This window comes from Vulpes vulpes, chromosome 2 (genome assembly GCF_048418805.1).
Source record: "Vulpes vulpes isolate BD-2025 chromosome 2, VulVul3, whole genome shotgun sequence".
Lineage (NCBI taxonomy): Eukaryota > Metazoa > Chordata > Mammalia > Carnivora > Canidae > Vulpes > Vulpes vulpes.
The window spans coordinates 63,372,283-63,378,686 of NC_132781.1; the positions used below are offsets into that span (position 1 = coordinate 63,372,283).

General features: G+C 32.8%; 1 long non-coding RNA gene across 1 annotated transcript; it reads left to right on the forward strand.

Moving 5' to 3' along the window:
• The first annotated feature begins 298 nt into the window (after positions 1–298).
• Positions 299–6,072, forward strand: LOC140596079 (uncharacterized). Its single transcript, XR_011998114.1, has 3 exons — positions 299–382; positions 1,410–1,445; positions 5,814–6,072. It is a non-coding gene; the product is annotated as an uncharacterized lncRNA (long non-coding RNA).
• Positions 6,073–6,404: the final 332 nt, after the last annotated feature.

A 6,404-nucleotide genomic window follows, 5' to 3' on the forward strand; every position in this document is an offset into this window, starting at 1 on the left:
ATGGAACCTACTTAAGATTCTCTCTCCCTATGCCCTTCCCCCTTCCCTCTCTCTCTCTTCCTTCCTCTCTCTCTCTCTCTCTCTCTCTCTCTCACACACACACACACACACACAAATATTTCCTTCCATGAAACAATCTATCAAACAGCACAGAGAAGGCAAAGTGGATAAGTAAATATTTAATCTCTTTTCTAGTTTATCTAGGTCCAAAGTTCACAAATGATGAAACAGGTCTGCAATGTGGTAATCAATAACCTCTTAAGAGCCCAGCCTCCGTTTAATCCTTTCATTCTTAACTAAAAATCTTTTAATTACTTCATTGTTACATAAACTCTTCCAATGAACCTCTCCAGAATTTCATCCAAAGGAGATACCACTGGAGGTCTGTACTTGCCTCAAATTACTTTCATTTTCACATGTTTTACATTCTATATTATGAAAATTAATTTTATGGTTAAAGTCACAGAGTTAGATCTTCTACCGTATTAGATCATACTCCAACTGTGTTTTTTGTTAGTTCCACCTTTGTAGTAGTAAGAATTTAGACGATCTGCAGAGTATTCTTATTTTGTCTCCATGCGGTCCTGGTAACTTGCCCATGTCTCTTGAACTCATTGACTCCACACACTTTAATTCTACCAGAATCTTTTTGTTCAGTTCCTTTTCCCAATTCTGCTGTATCTACTATTAGCATTTTGATTGGGACAACGGCAGACCCATTGACCTATTTCAGGAGATTAACATATTTAGACTATTGGTTCCAATCCATAAACATCCTTCAATTTATAGAGGTCAAATTTCTCTCAAGTACTAGGAAATTGATATTTAAAAAAATATTTTAATAATGTTTTTTCTAAATATTTGTTGCTGGCATGTCAAAATACAGTGGATTTTTTGCACATTGACCTTGTACTAAATAATCTTGCTAAACTTAATGCATAAATAATAAGTTTTGTGTAGATTAGCTTATGTACAAAATGATATCTTATTTGAATACTAATAATTTTATTTCTTCCTTTTTGTATCATCATTCCTTTATTTCATTTTTATTTATTGTACTGGTTAAGTCATCAGTACATTATTAAATACAAAGGATGCACCAAGTATTCTTGTCCCATTCTTGATATCAGAAGGAAATATTTGTGTATGGTTATTAAGTCTTTCTTCAATGTTTGGTATAATTCTCAGTAGGACTCTTGAATCCTATTCTTGGGAAAGTTTTTAACTTTGGATTTTTTTAAAAAATTGCTAGAGAATTCATATTTTATCCTTTTGTGACTATTGGTCAGTTGTATGGATGGTTTATACATATTTGGGGAATTTTCTATTTAAATTTATTGGCAAAAAAATTGTTATAATTTATATTAATCTCAACTCCTAAAGTTTTGCAATTCTCTTTTTTCTTCCAGATATTTGTAATTGGCATCTTGTTTTTTTTATGTCCGGTGAGTGGTTTATTAATGATTTTTACATTTTTGTTTTTAAAATGTTATCAATCAACTTTGTATGTTCTTAAGAGCACACGGCTATTTTATCATTTGCAATGAGAACAGCCCTTGGTTTCCTAGACTTTCATTGCTACAAAGATATTATCACTATATTTTTAGTCTTAATAAAACAAGGTAAACTGCCTTACTGAAACTTTGATTTATTATTAATTCACACAGTATATTGATCACAACTGAGAAATTTGCCTTAGAAATAATTTTTAATGAAATTTGCATGCTTTGTCCTAAATGTATATTATTTTCTATAAGCTTTGGCTCAGATTTCCTCCGTTCATGAAGATAAATTAAAGTCACTTGGTGACAGATGAGAATTGGGATGTATATTTGTAATGACATGTTAAATTATGTTATGGTAACAAACCTCAAAATCCTAATGGCTTAAAATAACAGGCTTATTTCTTGATCATGATATAGATCCTTTATTGGTCAGGAGGGGGCTCTGTTGGTCTGTATTCAAACCAATGGACCAGCCATCATTTTGAAAGCTATTGTTTAGCTATTGTTTGAAAGCTGTAGGTTGAGAAAGGATCTCGCATTTACATTAAATAAATGGTCGGACTACATGAAGGCATGCATCACTTCTAATCATAGCTAATTGTTCAGTCTTTCTCACACATGACCCTATCCAACTAAAGATAAACAAAATGAAACACTCTTATATGCGTAGGAGTGAGGAGAACCAAAATTACCTGGTAAACCCAGCACTGAGGAATTCAAAAGTATATACTTCTGTTTAAACCCAGAAGAGTAGTGGAGGAGGCAAGAAAAAGTAATGTTCTCTCCAATTAATATGAACTGTTGTCTACGTTTATGAACATTTTTAAGTGTCTTGCATATTGGAGTAATAGAAAAATGGAAGTTAAAAACCACTATGTTAGCAGTAATTTTTTTCAGTGTCAGAGACATCAGTGATATACTCTTACCTTTGTTTAGGTGTTTTTCTAAAATTTTTATAACAAATGTATATTTGTTTCTTAAAAATAAAGTTAACACAAAAAAAGGAGATTAAATTGACAGTGAAATCAAGTGTTCAATTTTTCTGCATACTTCTCCATTTTTCTCCTTTCATCACATCCTGATTTTAATCAGTTTGAACCACTGGGGTGCATGTGGAGTGGAGAAAACCCTCAGGATAGATTCAAAAGCAATCACTGGTCAAGGCAGACAATAAAAATTCACTGTTACATTTCATCCACCATTACACAAAAAGAATATTAAAAAAATATTGTGGTCTGTTTCATGTACACAGAAGGCATTTATAAATGAAATGTCATTGATATGAACTCAGGAGAAACATAAAGCATTATAAATGTAATTAATTCACAGTAAAAGTTGAGAAGAAATCAAGAGTTTTGCATGTGGATAGAAATCGAATGTTATCTACTAAGTGCTGTTTAATTAGTGTTAGCACTCTTCTAGACTTACTAAAATTTGATTTACAGATTGGTTTTCTAATACTGACTGACCTATAAGTAATAGGTTTTTCACTCACCCAAATGCACATTGTAAGGGATGACTTTGGAGACTGTGACAATTTAAATATATATTTAAATATATGTATTTAAATATATATTTAAATATATGTATTCTGAAATACAGAGACAATTTAAATATATATTTAAATATATGTATTTAAATATATATTTAAATATATGTATTCTGAAATACAGAGACTCATGCATTAATAGAAAATGACATACATTTAAATTTTTTTAATTTAAAAATATAAACTTGTCCCTTCTGCACTTAAGTAGTTTTATACAACTTCTCCATTAACAGTAAATTCTGCACCCCTGACAAAGATTTCCAAATATCTATCTAAACTTTTGGTAAAACTAGCTGGAATTAAAGTCTATTAAATAAGACAGGTCTTAGCCTCTATTAAGTTCCTTTAGTTATTATTTTGTGGGTGGGTATGTGAATGAAAGAAAATTTGAGTTTGCTTATGACACTAAAATTTTTATACTGGTTAAAGGTTCATGGACTTTCCTACCCATAGTCTCCATGATGATATCAAACAGATTTGAATTCAAGTCCTTCGGCTCTATAACTTACAAGCTGGAAAAAAGTTATTTAACCTCTTGAAGTCCTGTAAAAGGCAAAATAGCTAATCTATGAAAATATTAGCATAAATAATATAACTTAATTACCTACCACAAACAAAAATAACCATTTTTATTAGTAGGCTGTAAAATGTTCTGTTGAAGCAAAGAAGATGGAGAAAGTGATCATAGAATGTTTTCAAATGCAAATTGCAGTGTAAGCATATAAATATGCTGAAGCTTCCTCTTGAATTCCAATGATAAAATAGTGGAGAGGATCAGAAAAAAGTAATTGTTGAGAATTGCTATATGCTAAGATTATGCTGTGTTTTAAATATTTCAATTAATAGTTATAAAAATATTTTAAGACAGGGAAGATTCTTATTTAATAAACTTTCTTGTTTCATAAATGAGGAAACTAAAACTTAGAGGGTTAAGTAGCTTGCCCAAAATCACAAAGTTAGTGAATGGTAACCTGAGAATTTGAACTGAAGGTATGGGTTTACTAACGATAGAAGAAATTAGATTACAACCTTTGCAATCATGCATGGGGACAAAGAAAGAATGCAAATAAGCCACCAACATATTCCCCCAAAACACAATAGTCACCTCATTTTCTGTATCAAGCACCTAGATCACTGAATAATAACTTTCTGGTTTCTTTCTTTCTCACTAGATCATGAGCTCAGTGAAAGCAAAGACATGGTCATGTTCAGCTTTGTAAAAAAAAATTTTGCGATGAATTCTGCTCAGTATATGATTACTGAATAATATTTGAACCAGTTAAGCATTTCTTCTATATAAGAGCTAGCTTTTGATATTTCAAATCAATCACCTGAAGGAGGCAATAAAAATTTCAGAGGCCAGTTCCTGGGTCACAGTTCTATATTCTACTGTAGTACTTAAGTGTATAATTGAAATGCAACATAGAAGTTCCAAGTTTTTCAGTTAAAAAAAAAAAAAGTGAAAGGTCTTGCTGAAATATGACAAGATTCAAGTTCATTTTTTAAAATTTTTATATTTATTGCATGCAACAGTCACTATTTATGCTACCAATCCCTTTAAAATTTTACTATTTTAAAAATTCCTGATGTTAAGCTTTAAATTTTCATTAAAGTCTAATATATTCTTCTCATTCTCGATTTTCCCTAATGCCCTTTGTATTAAAAATAATTACTCAATTCTTTTTTTAAGATTTTATTTATGTATTCATGAGAGACAAGAGGAAAGTGGAGACACAGGCAGAGGAAGAAGCAGTCTCCCTGTGAGGAGCCCACTGTGGGACTCAATCCCAGGACCCTGGGATCACACCCTGAGCAGAAGGCAGATGCTCAACTGAGCCACCCAGGCGTCCCTAGATATCCAATTCTTTAAGAAGTTTCCTATAGCAAGGATTTTAATGTCAAGGTCATAGAATTCAAATAGATTTCTTTAATTTCCTATAGTTTTACATTTTTAAATTATTTCCACTAGTGGGCTTGAATCTATTCATAAATTAAGGGGCATTTTCTGAGCTGTTTACATAGATGGAAGAAAAAAAGGAAGAAAAATACATTTCCCTGCCTTACATTAAGTTTACAGTAGAGTTATAGAAGCCAACAAACTAAAAACAATGAGTCATGATTTTTTTTTTAATATGTGAATAAAAGAGCTAGAGGAAAACAGAAGAAAATCTCAAATTTGATAGGGATTTTAGGGGGACTCCAAAAACAAAGAGTTAAACTGGGTCTTGGAGGATGAATAGGAGTATGACGGGTAGCTAAAAGGAGGTAAAGATAGTCTAAGTAAAAGGATCACAAAGCACAAAGGCACAGAAGCATGGTGAGGAAACCTATGAGACAAAAGCAGAGGAGATTTTGTGCCATCCTGAGCTTCTGAGCAGGTACTTTTGGAACCAGGCCTTGCTCATTCCCTGCACTTAAGAGTAGGCATTCTTATCTCATTTTGAGTCTTTTTTTTTTTTTTTTAAGATTTATTTATTCATGAGACACAGAGAGAGAGAGAGAGAGAGAGAGAGAGGGGCAGAGACACAAGCAGAGGGAAAAGCAGGCTCCATGCACAGAGCCTGACGCGGGACTCAATCCCAGGACTCCAGGATCCCACCCTGGGCTGCAGGCAGGCGCTAAACCGCTGAACCACCCGGGTGCCCCTCATTTTGAGTCTTAATTAGAATTTATAAACAGAGGAAAATTAGATTTAAAAACAAAAGAAAGCTACAGAGATGCAGATACCAAGGTCTTCCTATAGGCTTTTATTTCCACAGGGATAAAGCAACAATGATAGCTGTGGAATGGAACGTCTGCTGGTTTAGAGACTCTGGCAAGCTACTTGGAATCACTCCCCTGGTACCTCAGCTAACATTGTTCCTGCCAGGCTCTCTTGTTCTTCCTTCCACAACAAAACCTGTATTGCAATCCACAGTGAATTTACCAAATAGGCAAGACCTCTCTCTGCAAAATTCAAAATTGCGCTATACATCATGATGTGGCCACATAAATCAATTCACTCAATAAACCTGTGCAATTAATTTGTAAGCCGTCCTGTTTTTTCCGATCCTAATTATTAATATCTACTTTAACTGACAGCATAGTGCTGGTTCAAATGGCAAATTATATTGTCACCCTACTTCTCTGTCACTTAGGGATTTCAAAAAGCCAAAACAAAATTCAAATTCTAAAATGCCAGTTCCCTGGTATTTTGTCAGGAAAATAAATGGTTATTCTAACTGAATTTCATGAAAAGTAAAAATGATTGTGTTCAAAATGCATATTAAGACACGGGTAATTACTTCATTAGATTTGTTAGTATTTAATGGCCACCTTATACATAACATCTATACATTGCATTTTAGCTG